The following is a 16519-nucleotide window of genomic DNA, read 5'->3' as shown; positions in this document are numbered from 1 at the left end:
CTTTTTTAGAACAGATACGTCGATACAAAAAAGGAAATCGTCAAGCTGCCTTAGCTGCCATGAAAAAAGTCAGGTTTCAAACACCCCTGGTAACAAGTATCAAAACCCCAGACCCAAGCCTCGGGGAACAAGGGGCGGCCAATCAGACAGGCAGAAATGTAAACACTCCCCCCATACCACGCAGAGTAACAAGAGCACCGTATCAGCAAACCTTACGAAATCAGAACAGATAGATTAGATCTATAATCTGGGCAGTTACCCACTCTCTTCGGACGAATGATCCATCCTGAACAAAGGATTGTCTTTTGCTCCCTCTGCATCCAACAAATACGTACAGATCCAAATAGATCTGTTCAAATTTATTTGCAAACTGAAATTAAAAACATATTTCTCTACCCAAGTAAAATACTTTAAAACCAAGCCCCCTGAACCCATCCCTTCAGATATCACACATATATACAGACTATGCTCAGCACACATGTGCTCATGATCCTGTAACTAACGTCATGGACTTACTCCAAGACCTTAACATTCAACAGCAAAGTTTGAAAATAAAAGAGCCATCTAACAAAATCGAAATTTGTTCCTGTGTTCCCACAGGACAATCTAATTGATACTTTCCATCAAGCAGTGCTTAACGACATTAATTACAAGACAATTCCAAAAGGAAGACTAAATAGAGAGCAAATTAGCATCTATGGACACACGAATCATCAAGGAGGCAGACGAAGGAGGCAGTGTGGTCAATATGGACAAAGCGGACTACATCTTAATGGGTCTGGAACACCTGAACCCGCCGGGCTGCTACGAGATACTTGCCTCAAACCCCATGCCTCACTTATGTGTAACAATTAACTCCTTGGTGTCCAAATGGCATACACGAGGACTTCTAACTGATGTAGAGAAACCATTTTTACTTATAGATGGTCCAGTGATGCCCACTGCATACTTTCTGCCAAAAATACACAAATCCTTTGCTAAAATACCTGAGGGGAGACCCATCCTGAGTTGGGGAGGTGGCATACTAGAACCTACCTCGATCTACATTAATGAATGTCTAGCACCACTGGTGAAAACCATACCCACATTTATTTGCGATACCATGCATATCTTCCAAATATTAGATCAACTCCCTCTACTACCGAATTTGTTGTTAGTGTCGCTTGATGTGAAAGCACTGTATACCTCGATAAATCATAGAAAGGCAATTGCCAGTTTGGACTACATATTTCGTGGCTATTCTGCCTCATTTTTTTAACACATTGAGATGGTTAAAGACCTGTTGTCATGTGCGCTTTCGAATAACATGTTCTTATTTTACAATACTTACTACAGACAGCTAATTGGCATAGCGATGGGGCAAGCTATGCTTCAGCTGTAGCCAATATATTTATGCACCATTTTGAGCAGCAGTTTGTCTTTACCAATGCCACCTTCCTACGACATCTATATGTGGAAAAGATATATAGATGACGTGATTCTGGTATGGAATGGGTCCATTGAATGTCTAAATGATTTTGTGATCTACCTAAACGCCAATGACTGGGGCATCCAATTTACACATACATTTAGCAATGAGTCTATTAACTTTTTAGATCTAACAATCAGTATGTCTGACAAGATGTTTACAACCAAGACTTTTCACAAATCAACCTCTGTGAATGCAGTGCTACATGCCACTAGCTCCCACAAGACATTGGTTATATCTAACATACCTAAGGGTGAATTTATTCGTGCCAGGCGCAATTGCTCAGATAATGGTGACTTCGTTAAAGAATGCACATTGATACGACAAAGATTCCTGGCACGTGGCTACGATAAAGACACTCAGCAAGGCCGAACAGGCTGTTACTCGTATGAAGAGGGATGACTTGCTCACTCCCAAAACACGAACACAGTCAGTACACAGTGAAAAACTCAAATTCATCACCCGCTATAATGCAGATGTTTCCAATCTTTATAGCATAGTTAAAAGGCACTGGCATCTACTACAGCTTGACAGAGACATTACCACATGGTTGGATTCTGAGCCCAATTTGATCTACACAAAAGAGGATAACCTGAATAACATTATTTCTCCTTCATTTATTTCAAACACACAACGCAAACACACTTGGCTGCACCAGCCACTTAACAATGGCTTCTACAAATGTGGAGGCTGTTCAATGTGTGCTTTTAAATTTGAAACTCCTAAAATTGAATTTGGTCATCTCGGCCCACATAAGGTTAATTCCTTTATCAATTAGAATACAAAATACTGTGTATATCGTATCCTACGCACATGTGGCCAGCGCTATATTGGCAGCACTATTCGCCCCTTGAAAATTAGGATATGGGACCATCTGTCATCCATTTCTAATCAGGACTCCAAATATCCTCTGGCTATTCATTGGCAACAAGCCTACCAAATGGATAACAAAGCATCGATAAAATGTGCAGGCATGGCTAAAGTTTCCTTACCTCAACGTGGAGACAACCTCATGCTCAAACTGAGGCAACTTGAAGCCCGCCTAATCAGCCAATATCGCACTGTAACACATGGACTCAATACGGACCATGAACTATCTGTATTTCTTTGATTAGTAGACTTGACGTGTGTGTACTGTACTTTAGATATATTGGTATTATTAATCGTTCAGTTCCTATTGCTGTCATGACCCAGCGAAATTGCCCCTTCTGGACCTCATGGTCATTGTCACGAAGGGCTTGTACTCCTTGTTCCACCCAACATGGCCGTACCAAGCTACGTGCTACGCACTAGCTTTCACGTCGTGGCACGTACTATAAATTGGTCACGCCCCTGCGGGTCCGCGCGTCTCAACGACATCTTCGGTAGTGACTCGACGTGTGCTTACTCTCTACTTTAGTTCCCTTTGATCCTCTTACTTCCTTGCCTTTTATCCTGTTCCTGGATTTTCCCCCCTACTTACTCGTTCATCGCTATCCTGGATACCCTGGAACCACGAACTTCCCAGAACTCTGAACGCGTCCTGCAACCTGACGAGGCTCGGGCGAGCCTATTCAAGACCCGAACGATCCACAGGAAGAATCCTGCGGCCGAACAAGGGAGATCCCGATCACAGGTGAGACGGGGGAAGATTTACAACAATTACATCCATGGTTGGTCATCCATTTAGCCTCTGTGATTTATTGGAATAGGTCCGGACAGACTGATGGAGAAGAATTGAACAATTACATTCAAATTAACAGGTACGGATATTGATGCATCAATTTAACATCCCTACATGATGGGTTGTTAATCACAGGTACCCTTGCATTATCATTCTTTTGGCAACCATGAACGGTGAGTGCCCTTGACGTTATTAACATTCGCACCCAGACACCTTGATTCACCAATGCGGGGCCCTTATTGGACCCCACTAAGGCCCTGCAAGCATAACTCACGCAACCATGTTGGTCAATTATCTCTGGGCATAGCCCAGGCATACTTACTTGCCCACCCATAGTTTATCCCTAACTCTTATTGTTGCTGGTAATTCATTACATTTGCACTTTTTCGTGTGCTTTCTGCCCTTAATTTCCAGCCCAATCCTACTTTTACACCGGTTGGGCTGTTCTACTAATAGAATCGACGTACTCGCAACATGGCAGACCGGTTGAGACTTATTGCTGAACTTCTGGATGTTCTAGCGTGCTCCCTCTTTTATATTAACCCGCGCGGCTCGCTCGCGCATTGCTCCAGAAATGCATTCGCAGCGAAGACGCTGTGGTAAGTTAGGTCTTTTACGTAGACCACTAGACTGGCCATTAGGGTCTTGCTTTAGCGCATCTGAACGTCTAGACGGCCCCAGTACGATTGCTAATTAGCGCATCTGTCCTTGTTCTTTTCTCTTTTTGGCTTCGTTCGGATGTCCTAAAACTTACCAACGCCACAGCTTGCAACTGCACAGACTCAACCACAACTAATTGAGTGGCCGTACGTGCAACTGCACACATATAGGTATGTTCTGCCTAATTTCCCCACAAAATGAAATGAACGCATGCAGATTGCATGCATGTACATCAATTCACTGTCAAGCATAAGTGTGTTATAACCCAATTTAATTCCATTTCAGTGGAGCCCGTGATTGTCACAAAATTATTATTAGTACCTCACACCAATGCATGAGTAAGTGAGGCATACTAATTACATTTTTTCGCAATTGTAACTGGAGTCCCACGAGATCTGCATAACAGTAAACATTATATTTGTGTCTCTCCAGTGACCTGTACTGTTTTCAAGATTCTAAGGTACACTTGAAATATTCCATTTTATTAGCACATCACACAGCATATCTGTTTGACCAACATTGGAATACATGCTAATTGAGCCATCTCTTAATTTGAATCATTTTCCATTCTCTCCCTGTGAACGTACTTACCTGGAATTGGGTACATGATAACCATATCCGGCCAACCTATATCCTTTTTCTCATGTATAACCCGTTAATTGGTTTTTCAATGTTATTAATTTGTAATCTGTATGGATTTCTGACTGGCCGTTGAATCGATCTGAAATAACCGCCAACTGTACTCTGTGTCTGGGATCTGTCCATAATGTATGGTTTATTATCAAATGCAATGAATTGCAAATTTCAATTAACATGCAGTCTCAGAAGAGCTCTCTAGCTCGAAACACGTGTCAGACACCCTCGCATCTCAAATAAAATCTTAATGAATTGTATTGAATGGTAGTTTGTGCGCGCAGTGTGATTGCAAACACCCCCTTCTTTGCACGGTGTCGAAAGAAGGTTGGTAGCTCTATGGATTGGTTTATGTGGAATTCTGAAATGAACTTCGGTGAAAACCTCGGGTGTGTCTTTAAAACCAATTGGTATTTGTGGATAGCAAAGAAAGGGTCTTGCACCGACAATGCTTGAAGTTGGCTGACTCTCCTTATGGAGGCGATTGCCACCAAGAAAGCCGTTTTATACGTGATATGTTTAAGGCTTGACTTATGCATAGGCTCAAAGGGGGCTCCCATGAGTTTTGCAAGTACTATATTGAGGTCCCAGTCAGGTGCCAGGTTTGATATAGGAGGGTGGAGTCTCTTTGCTTCCTCCATAAATGCTTTAATGACAGGTACCTTCCGCCATGATACTTTACTCAGAGGTGGTGTATGCGGATAGCGCCGCCAGGTGATCTTTGATTGAGTTAAACACTAACCCGGAGACTAACAGGTGTAGCATGTAGTGAAGAATGTGAGTTGGAGTACATTCTATCAGGTTTATTTGTTTTGACTTTCACAAATTACAAATCTTCTCCACTTGTCGAAGTAACAGTGTCTGGTGTTTGGTTTATGTGCCTCCTTGAGGATATCCATACACCTTTGTGGTAAGTTAAGATGTCCAAACTATGACCTCAGGAGCCATGCTGCCAAGTTCAGCGAGTGAGGTTGAGGGTGTAAGGTTGTTCCCCTGCTGCTGGGAAAGTAAGTTGGGCTGGCACATGACCTTTATTGGATTGCACATCGCCAGTTTGCGCAGATGTGGATACCATGGTTGTCTCGCCCACTTGGGCGCAACTAGGATAAGCGTCACCCTTGGAGTCTGTTGGGGGAAACCTGGACGTGAAGCCTGGGCATTGCTCGTTTTCATTTGTAACGAACAAGTCTAGCGAGGGGTAGCCGAACTGCGAGAAAATGTGATCTACAACATCTTTGCTGAGTTGCAACTCGTGATTTTCTGGAAGTGGATCTCTGCTTAGCGAGTCCACTAGGGTGTTGAGTTCTCCTGGTACATGTTGTGAAGTTAGGAACAGCCCCCATTTGAGTGCCCATTTCCATATTTTCTTTCCTAGCCTGGACGAATTTGGAGAATGTGTGCCCCCCTGCTTGTTGATATAAAACATTGCAGTGGTGCAGTCTGTCGGGCTCTGTATCGACTGATTTGTCAGGTGCATTTCGAAAGGCTTGAAGCGTTTTGAATACTGCCAGAAGTTCCAGCAGGTTTATGAGGTTCTTTGCTGTGATGCGAGTCCACATTCCATGCGCTTAGAGATGAAGGTGATGGGCCCCCCCACCCGGAGAGTGAGGCGTCTGTTGTAACTGCTGCTTGCGCTGCCTGGTCGTGGAAGGGTTTTCCCCTTCAACAGATTCTCCTTTGTCCACCAGCGTAAGGCCTGTACTAGTGTACGAAAAGACCACTAGATCATCCCACTGACTGCTTGCCTGAGACAACTGTTTCACCAGCCACTCCTGCATCGGGTGCATGCGCAAACGTACGTGTGGGACTAGGTAAATTCAAGATGCCATCATGACTAGCAAACACATAGCTTTGCGTATGCTTATCTGGTGACCTGCTTGATACAGAGGTATTTACAGCAGTATGTTTCCGATTCTTTCCTCTGATGGAAAAACCAACCCTTCCTCTGTTTTTGTAACAGCTAATAAGAGCAAGACATGCATCGAATCCTGGATCCGCGCTTAGAAATCAAATTCTGGTACGGTATTAGGCGAGTTAAACTGCTTGGTCTCGTTTGGTACGAGGCTTGACTTGCTCTCGTTTATTGAGAAGCCCAATTGGAAAAGACGGTTGATCGTTCTTTGCGTATTTTGCTTGCAAATTGGGGGTGTTTCCCCCGTAATCAGCCAGTCGTCCAGGTAGTGCTACTGGGATTGTATACCTGCGCAGGTGTGCTGCCACCACCGCCAGCACCTTGGTGAATACCCTTGCAGAAGATGCTATACCGAAGGGTAGTACCTTGAATTGGTAGTGCTGGTTTGCTGTCTTGAAACGCAAGAATTCTCTGTGCGCTGGGAACATTGAAATATGAAAATAGATATCTTTCATAACCAATGTTGCCACGTAGTCCCCTTGCTTTAGCAGTGGGATTACTTCTTGTAGCGTAGTCATGCAGAACTTTTGTGGCTTGACATAGGTGTTTGCAGGGCGCAGATCTAATACTGTGTGCATTGTTAGATCTGTTTTGGGCACAAGGAAGTACGTTGAATAAATACCCTTGTTTAGCGGATTCGGCGGGACGAGTTCAACAGCGTCCTTTAACAGCAGCGCTTCCACCTCTTCCAGAAGTATGTGCTGTTCCTCCTTCGTGGAGGTTCATTGTCGCGGGGTGGAAGGAGGGTCTTTGGAGTAGTTGAATGCAATAACCGCCCACCACGGTAGAAGGCAACCACTTGTCCGAGGTGATTCCCTCCCATGCATGGGTGAAGGGTTTTATACGTCGTCCTACTGGAGTGGCATGGAGGGGATCTGAAGCTGGTGGCCATTGCTTTGGGGGTGTGGATTCACCTCTGGAGGAGGATCTGCCGGCCGAGAGATCTTCGCTGGCTCCTCTGGAAGCCCTAAGAGGATTGTTCTTGATTGGAAACCCAGGATGAACCCTGACCCTGGTTGTAACCATATCCTCTTTGCAACATTTGTCCCCTGAAACGACAAAAATTATGACTTCTCCTTTGGCCTTGGCATTTGTTTATAAACAGACCCAGCTACTTTAAGGTGCCATATTCTTCCTTTGTCGTTTTGAGAGCATCCTCTACTGCTTTGCCGGAGAGAACATTAGGCTTGATCGCCGTATTGAGGAGGGTTGCCCGTGTCTCAAATTTAAAACCTCACTGGCGCGGCCATGCATGACGCTTTATAAGAGTGCCCTATGCGATAATTCTACCAGCATTATCCACTGAGTCTAAATTATTTTTTAAGATACAGTTAGACACGGCCTTCCCTTCTGCTACTGCAAGGGCGAGTTGGGATTTTAGTGGCTCTGGAGCCAAAATCATTAATGTGGATATTTCTTCCCACTTGTGGCAGTTGTAGCTGGCCAGCAGAGTGGTATTTTTGGCAATTCTTGCCCGATATGCCGCTGAGGTGGCTACTTTCCCACCAAAAGTGTATTTTTTTTTGCTCTCTTTGTCCGGGTGTGCCTCTGATAATGTGAGAGGCGTTCCTGCCCTTTTCCTTGTGGTTGTAAACAACAGAGTCTGGCTTTAATTGGCCCCTGATGTAGGGGGTGGGAGGTCAGAGGGAGCTGGACGGAACATGTTCTCAATGCAGGAGTTTACTGCCCGCGTTAGGTTTGGTGTCCTTAGAGACTGCAATATGGGGATAAACTGGGTTGCTGCCTTTTTGTCACCTAAAATATCCTCGACAAAGTCCTTGTCGACTGGTGTCTCTTGTGTCTGTATTTGAAAATGATCAGCTGCCTCGAGGAGCATGTCGTTGAATTGTAGCTGGTTGTCAACCGGGGAGTCAGCCACCGGCGGGTCAGCATGATCTGGAGACTGTAAGACACAAATGTCATCCTCGTCGTCACAATAATGATCTACCTCTTGTTATGTCCTCTTGACCCTTAGAGTACAAAAATGATCCAGTGTCCTGGAGGCTTTGGTTGGGGGTCATAAAATTGAAACTGGTCTGGGTCATATTGAGAGGTGTCTGCTCGAAGGGTTTCTGTTCGTGCTATTTTTGAGGGGGGGTAGATGGAGTGCTGCCCCACTAGTTGTTGGTGTATTCTGCATGTTGTGAAGAGCGTGAGGATGTTTTCGAAAAATAAATCGCCAATAAAAGACATACGTCTCATGACACGGACTGTCTCTTCAGCAGACCACTGATGAACTAGGGACGACTGCAGGAGGAATAACTGCAGGAGGGAGAGGTGGTTCATGTGTAGGCACCCTCATGTTTCCTAGTTGCAGACATATTTCCCTCCGCCTGGGTAACTCTCTCCTTTTCCCTATGAGATTGGTGGGATTTAGAAGTGTGGTATTTCGAAGCCCAGCTTTTCATCAGTGTCTCAGGGACGTGTTTCTTAACAAGATGAAAGTTCTATAAAATGCTGGGATTTAGCAGATTTCGAAGTGTGTGAGGACAGTCGTTTTTCAGCGGAGGTAGGAGTCGGCGCCGCGTCTTTCGACGTTCGGACACCGTGTGTGGCCATGTTGTGGTCTTATGGCCTTGGGTTGTGTCTTTTGTGTGATGCGACTTGTCTGTGCTAGTGCCGCCAGCCTATTTGGTAGGGTCAGGGGCTTGCAAGTGGGAATCTAAAGGTTCCCTTTCGCCTTTGTCTTCACTGAAGACGTCGATGCTGGCGTTGCTTGAAGCACCTTCCAAGTCTATGGGGACCTCGGCCTGCATGGCGTAATGAGCCCAGCAGTTTGTCTTGCGGTCCTTTAAGGTTTTAGGCTTAAAAAGCTTGCAAGCTTTACAGCGGCCCAAGTCGTGATCCCTCGTAAGACTGCAGTTGCACACCCGGTGCAAGTCCTTTCAGGGACATTTTTTGTTACAAATTGGCCAAAATTTAAAAGGTGTATTTTCCATGTCTAATTGGAAGGACAGCCTGGCGATTAGTAAGGGAAATGAGTATTCTCTTAGTAACAAAGATATGTAACCACCCCCCACTCTCCCTACTGTTTTGGGCCGAGGCTCAAAGCTGCCTTCCGAGGCCATGGAAGATCGTCGAGGCAAGCTGTGCAGTCAACCAACTTTGTCCTGGAAACTGTTGTCGAAGTTGTTAGTCAAAGAACAGCTATGCCAGGACAGAAAAGAGTAACTAACTCTAATTTCTCATAATAAATGCTGTTAGCCGGAAAGGAACTCCGCTTTCAGTGTCTGACGATGATGGTAGAAAAAAACAATCTGATTGACCTCGACACGTGAAGGACCATAGGTACAGTAGACGTCACACTAGGGATAGTATTACTGGCACGCCCTGTCGACGTCCCTTTTCGAGTTTCGAAAAAACTGTAATACTCACCAGCTTCCATTAGATGTCGGCCTATGCATAGCATGTGGTCTAAGCAGATTCCACAAGCCTCAGAATATATTGGTCAATATATAGCCACTTACTCAACACATACATCCAACTACGGGACAAGGCATAGTCATGTGACTCCCCCCCCCCCCTACCCCCCTTAGGACTTCAAGGAGGACTAAGGCTATCGTCATTTTTGGTACCTGGAAGATGTGGTCAAAAAGGCCCTTGTGGGGACCACCAGGGGGCGCAGAAGGCAATGGCTGCCTGAAGCTAGGCTCCTAGCCCCACGGGGTAGAGAGGATATAGAGCTGATCCCGAGGAGTTAAAGAACAAAAAAGATTAATTCTATGCTGCGGAACCGACTGGGAAGCTGAAAAGTCCCAGCCAAGTTTCAAAAACGGACATACAGCGGCATTCTAAAGATGTGCCCATCCCCCCACTCGGGGCCTGGAAAATGCCAGACTACCAGAGTGTGAGGAACACCGAACCACGTAATGCAGTGGCGAGCCCCCAGCAAATAGAGAGAACCAAAACGGAGCCGCGACATCCAGCTGGAACCCACGGATCGGCAGCTGTGCACACTCAAAAGTGTAATGAAACAGTGGGCGTATCCGAATTTGAACACAGCAGGTGCAGCGGGAAGGCGCCCGGCTCATACGAAGCAGTGGACTTGGGGTTGAGGGGTGTGCTTGTACGCCGTGATCGTAAAGATCCAGCAAGACAGGCGGAACCCCAATGGTGACATCGCAGAGGTCGGAGAGTGCTGTCCCCCGGGATCCGGTCCATAGGAGGAGCCGGTGGCCACGAGTGTGACGGCGAAGAAACGGAGACGCAGGGTTGGCACAGCTAGAAGAAAGGCACTGGTGAGCAGTATGATGTGCGAGTTGGCCGCGAAGCACCAGAGTAAGTCACAGGAAGAAAGGACTGCAGGCAAAGGCCCCTCCAAGTGAGAGACGGGGAAGTATGCACCGGCCCAGCAACAAGGCGACTGTGAATGCCCGGGGAGAGCCTGCAACACAAGAAAGATAGACACAGCGAATGTACACATTGTGAGCAGCGCACAAGCGAAAAGACATAAGGGAAGGTGAACGGATATCACCCTGACAAAAATAGAACGAGCCCAGTAATGCATAACACGCTAGGGAGTTCAGTAGAGGGACCCCAAACTCAGAAGCCCTGCGGTAAAAGTAAAGCACACAAAGGGGTTGCATAAGCAGTGCAGGATGGTTGAGCCACAGTGCTAACCCGGTGAGGAAGCAAATCTATTAAGCTAATCAGTCACCTGTGCCCCAAAGGACAAGGGGGTACATACTACACGGGTAGAAACCCAGAAAGGGGACTAATTGAAGATACAAGAGACCTAAAGAAGCCCGTAAACTACAAATAGGAGACCCATCAGCCTCCCAAGGATACATACAGGGGGGGAGGAAGGAGGGGGTCGGAGTACCAGCAAAGGGCAATTCGAACCCCCTGACAAGGGACAGGAAGTAGAGCAAGAGGGGTTAACCTTGTAAGAACGCCACAAAGAGTCACGAAAGCTACGACAAGGGTCTTCTCAGTTGGGACGAACAAGTGCTTCGCAGGTCAGGAGCGACTAGACGACTGAGCAGAGTGACCCATTTGGCAAAAATATAGCTCCCCAATACAGTGAATACACAAACTCCTAAGTACTGCCAGGGATAAGCCCAAGCGATACGTTAATGGCCTTGCCAAGAAAGGGAGGGAGTCAGTGAAGCAAAGTGCTCCCATTAAGGTGTCGGCGCAGCGCCCCAAACTTTCCTGCCCTGGCAGAAGAGAAAGAAAGGCGAGGGGCTCGCCTAGAGGGTGCTATTGGCAAGCTACAGCAATATAAAAGAACCAACCAAGAAGGGCCCAAGACGCCAGCGAAGACCACGGAAGTAATGGCGGCGACAGCAACCAAGGACATTGCGGGGATCATGGCGGAAATTAAGGCGCTCAGATCGGACATCCAGACATCGATCTCGGAAATTAAGGGGAAGGTAGAGCAAATAGAAGGGAAAGTGGAGAACCTGGAGAATAATCAGACCAACGTAGACTTGAAAGAAATTAAGCTTAGTGCTAGAATGACCGAGATCGTTCTTCGAGAGGAGAAAATGACACGCAAGATGGATGACATGGAAAATAGGGAAAGAAGGTCAAATCGAAGGATCCTGGTGCTGGCCGAGAAAGAGGGCGAGACGCCACAACAGGTAGACAAAAAAAGTCCAGGACATTAAAACCTCCTGTTCGAGGAAAAGTGGTGACAATCGAAAGAGCCCACAGGGGGGGGGGGGGGCAGAGCTTTTGGAGGGGGGCCTTGCTCGATTGTGGTCAAATTCCTGAGCTACAAAGAAAAAGCAGAGATCCTTACTAAGGCGAAACCGGACATTGAGTCCCAAGGGTCCAGAATCAGAATATTTCAGGATCTCTCAAGCTTTACTCTGGCAAGGATAAGGGCTTGTAGGCCGCCCACCACATGGCTCACGTAGAAGGCGATCCAGTACAGATGGGGCTATCCATTTGATCTGAAATTTGAATTCAAAGGGGAGGACTACCGAGTTACCACGCCGGAAGAAGCAAAACAAGTCCTGAGTAGCCTAACAGACCAAGTGAATGCCAGAGGCCCCGCTGGGCCACAAGAAGTCGCACCTTCGCAGATGGATGAGCAAGGAGGGGCATCCCACAGACAAAGAAGGGGCAAACAGGGGAGGAAGTTCTTCAAACCGAATCCAGCTTCACCCCAGAAGCCGCCATGAAAAAGGTAGGGAAGAGGGAATCACACCAGACATTTAAACACGGGCTCGAAGGACAGCACACAAACACATAATGAGAAACCTGAAAACGAATGGGGAAAGGATCGCATGAGAATCATTTAATGCCCCAGGGGTCAACGGAGGTCAAACCCCGGTGGCCCTCAGTTCTAGGAGGGCGTCTCCAATTATGGGACCTGAGTCCCCATGGGGGGCTGCGGCTCATTTTGTTTGGTTATGTTTATTGTTACGGGCGGGGGTGGGCGGAAACAAAAAGGAATAGCAAACGCAAAGGGGAACGATGGAGAAGGATTAATCACACGCACCAGAGGGATGAGAAGGAGCTGTGTCCCCTAGGAAAATATGACCCGGGCTGACAGCGCTAGCGAGCGAGCCGGAAGGTATACCCTAAGGGTTGGGACCTTGAATGTGAAGGGGCTCAATTCACCAACAAAGAAGTCTCTATTGATAAGAGAATTCGAAAGGGGTGGAACTAGATGTCTTTTTCATATAAGAGACCAGGCTCAGGGTGGGGGGAGAGAGGGCCTTAAGGGAGAGAACGGTAGGCCAAGCGTTTTGGGCATCGGGTACAGAGAAAAAAGGTAGAGTGGGCCTCATCCTCAGTAAGCGCATTAGGTTGGACAACCCAATAGTAGAGCCATCAGCGGAAGGCAGATGCTTGATGGTGCGGGGCGAATGGAAAGCCTCTCGACTCACATTAGTGGGAGTATATACACCCAAACAGGGACAGGGGCCATTCAATGAGCTCTCCCTTGCCTCCCTCAGGGGGAATGGAGAGAATTTGGTCTTGGTAGGGGAGGTATTTTAACAGATGGGCTGACCCTCAGCTTGACAGGCAGCAGACAGGGGTAAGACAGGCGAACATCACTAGAGATGACATCAGTAGGTTTGCGGCCACGCTGGAGGAGGAGGGTTTGATCGAAATCAGAGGTGCATGACACCTTCACAAGGATTGGCTATTTATTGATCAACAAAGAAAATAGAGCAAGGATCCAACACAGTACAATCCGCCCAGTAGCTTGGTAGACCATGATCTGGTCGCAACCATGGTGGAATTTGAGGGGGTTAGTCAGAGAGAAGCCAGGTGGAGGCTTCCTGTGGAGAAGCCAGTGCAACGGCTCCCTGTGGAGGGACAAACAGTATGCTCAGGAATTGAGGTCAACAATAGAGGAATATTTTCTGCTAAATAATAATGGGAAGTAGACATGAACACAGTGTGGGAAGCAGGGAAATCAGTGTGGTGGGGCCACTTAATGTGAGAAGGGGCTAAACGTAAGAGGGAACAAACTGCAGGAGGATAAACTAAGGGTAGGGATTGTAGAGATGGAGGGGAGACTACATGCGAAAGGGTTGTACCGTGAGGAACATCTAATAACTCTAAAGGGGAAAAAGGAAGAATTGAAGGCCCTAGGGAAAGGAGATATAATAAGAAAGCTACGGTTCCTAAAACAGACTTTCTACGAAAAGGGGGATAGGTCGGACAAAATGTAAGACTCCAGACTCCAGGAGCGGAGAGATGGGTGGAAAGGATTCAAACTGAGGATGGGGTACAGGCACGATCCCCAAAGGAAATAGCGAGCCGATTTGCTAGATATTACTAAAAGCTGTATACCACGAAGGGAATGAAGGCAGAGAAAGAGATGGAGGAATATATTGAGGTGCAGGTCTCACCCACCTGAAAAACACAGAGCAAGCCCTCCTGGACTCAGACATCACTCCGGAGGAGGTACAAGCAGCTATAAAGAGACTCCCGCCAGGAGGGGCCCTGGCCGAGGACGGCTTTACCATGGGATTTGATAAGTCCTTTGCGGACTGCCTTTCCCCATATTTAGCTGTGCTGTTCAATCATATAAGAGAGTCAGGACAGGCTCCACCATCATTCTCAGTGGCACATATTGTAGTGATCCCCAAGGCAGGAAGGGACCACGCATCATGCAAATCGTACCGACCCACATCTCTCCTGAACGTTGATGCGAAAGTGTACACCAGAGTTCTGGCCACATGCATGGAGGATATTATGCCCCGCCTGGTGCACCCAGACCAAGTGGGCTTCATAAAAGATAGGCAGGGAGCAGCTGCTATGCGTAAAACCATAGACATAATGGAACACACTGGGGGGATTGAAGGGACCCAGGCGCTCCTCGGCATGGACTCAGAGAAAGCATTTGACAGGGTGGAGGGGGAGTTCCTGGGGGTTATGCTGAGTAATATGGGTTTCGGGAGAAATCTGTATTCGAGGGATCCAGGCTCTGTTTAGGAACCCAAAGGCAAGGGTGGTAGTGAACAACAACATTTCTGATGAGATAGTTCTGTCTAGTGGGACCAGGAAGGGGTGTCCCTTATCACTGCTTCTATACGCCCTGTCTATGGAACCGTTTGGTAATAACATCAGAAAAGAGGGAAATTAGAGGAATAACTGTTGGGGAAGTAGAATATAAGCTGCCGATGTATGCAGACGATATCCTCCTGTACTTGGCAGACCCTCAAGGGGACATTCCCAAGGTCCTGCAGACGATTCAAGAATATGGCCAGTGGGCAGGGCTAAAAGTCAACGCGGATAAATCCACGCTGTTCCTCTACAAGGCCCCTGACCCGCTAAGCCAAAATGCCAAAAGCACAAGAAGCATATCAACCACATATCAAAGCCTTCGCTATCTGGGGATCAACATCTAAAGGTCTGCAGAAAAGCTGTATGAAACCAATTTACCCCCCGCTACTTATAGAAATAGCCAGGGATCTGGAAAGATGATCTAAATTGACAATATCCTCCCACTTCACAGAAATTAAGGGAATGATCTTGAAATTCTTGTGGCAGGGGAAGAAGCAGAGGATACCTTACTCCACACTGACTCAAATGAATACGGAGGGACAGGGCTACCAGATTTGTACACCTACTATCGAGCTGCACAGTTTAAGGCTATAATCCCGCACTTGAGAGGAGACAAGCAAAAACAATGGGTTGCTATTGAGAATCACAGAATGAGGCCTGTCTCGCTCGGAGAATGGCTATGGGCCCCAAAGAAATCCTTCCCAAACAGCATAATCAAGCATTTTGCTATGGGATCCATCCTGAGGCTGTGGTGGAGTAAGGGTGAGGTGAGGGGATTACGACTTGGCCATCCCCGATGAATTGTATTTGGGCCCGCCGATTCAAAATGTATCAGTGAACCCTCTCGATTCCAGGGATGGTACGAGGCAGGGCTGGAAAGAGTTGGCCAGCTAATAAAACCCACAGGGTTTATATCATTGCAGGATCTGGGGGCGGGCCTGCAATTAGGACATATAGATGTGCTCAAATTCCTGCAATTAAAGGGGACGTTGACGTCAGCGAAATGGAAGGAGAAGCTCATGAGAGACCTCACCCCGTTAGAAAAGATCCTGAGCGAATCTAATCACATGAAAGGTCTCATATCAAGACCATACGACACACACCTTGACATGAGAAGAAGCAAAATAGAGGGTCCCCGAAGAAGGTGGGAGAAAGACACGGGCCCAATCGTGACAGACAGCCTATGGTCCAAAATGTGCAGATTGGCGCACAAAACATCGATCTCAGCCCAGTACAAACTCCATGGGATAAAACTGTTGCATCGCTGGCAATTCGACCCCTTAAGACTGTCAAAAATGTTCGATCAGACGAGCCCCATTTGCTGGAGAGGTTGTGGTGCCCAGGCCGATTACCGGCATATGTGGTGGGCCTGCTCAAAGTCGCAAGCATATTGGAAGGAGGTCTTGGCTTGGATCAGAAGGATTGAGGACCGCGAGTCCCAGACCCCAGGCTGTTCCTATTTGGCCTAGACCAACAAGACGACCAGTGGAAGAGGGTGCCGCATATGATGCACTTCTTGCTACTGGCAGCCAGAGCTTGCCTCACTATAACATGGAAGTCAGCGGCTCTCCCGACCGAGGACATCTGGGCCTGAAAAGCCAAGGACCTTTACGATATGGAAAACATAGCTGGTCTCCTGCAGGACATCTCGTTCAGCAGGAAAATTGAGTGGGCCCCCTTCCTCGAGGCCCATAAATAAGACGCTTCA

The 16519-nt window shown here is 47.2% G+C and overlaps 1 protein-coding gene across 4 annotated transcripts in view; it reads right to left on the bottom strand.

Annotated features, from left to right (window-relative positions):
• Positions 1-16519, bottom strand: part of NUP188 (nucleoporin 188) — a 1828090-nt gene that overhangs the window by 1041065 nt on the left and 770506 nt on the right. The window lies entirely within an intron of this gene.

This window comes from Ambystoma mexicanum, chromosome 8, assembly GCF_040938575.1.
Source record: "Ambystoma mexicanum isolate Mex_15411 chromosome 8, UKY_AmexF1_1, whole genome shotgun sequence".
Taxonomy (NCBI): Eukaryota; Metazoa; Chordata; class Amphibia; order Caudata; family Ambystomatidae; genus Ambystoma; species Ambystoma mexicanum.
The sequence above is the reverse complement of the archived record's forward strand: the minus strand, read 5'-3'. Positions and strand labels throughout refer to the sequence as shown.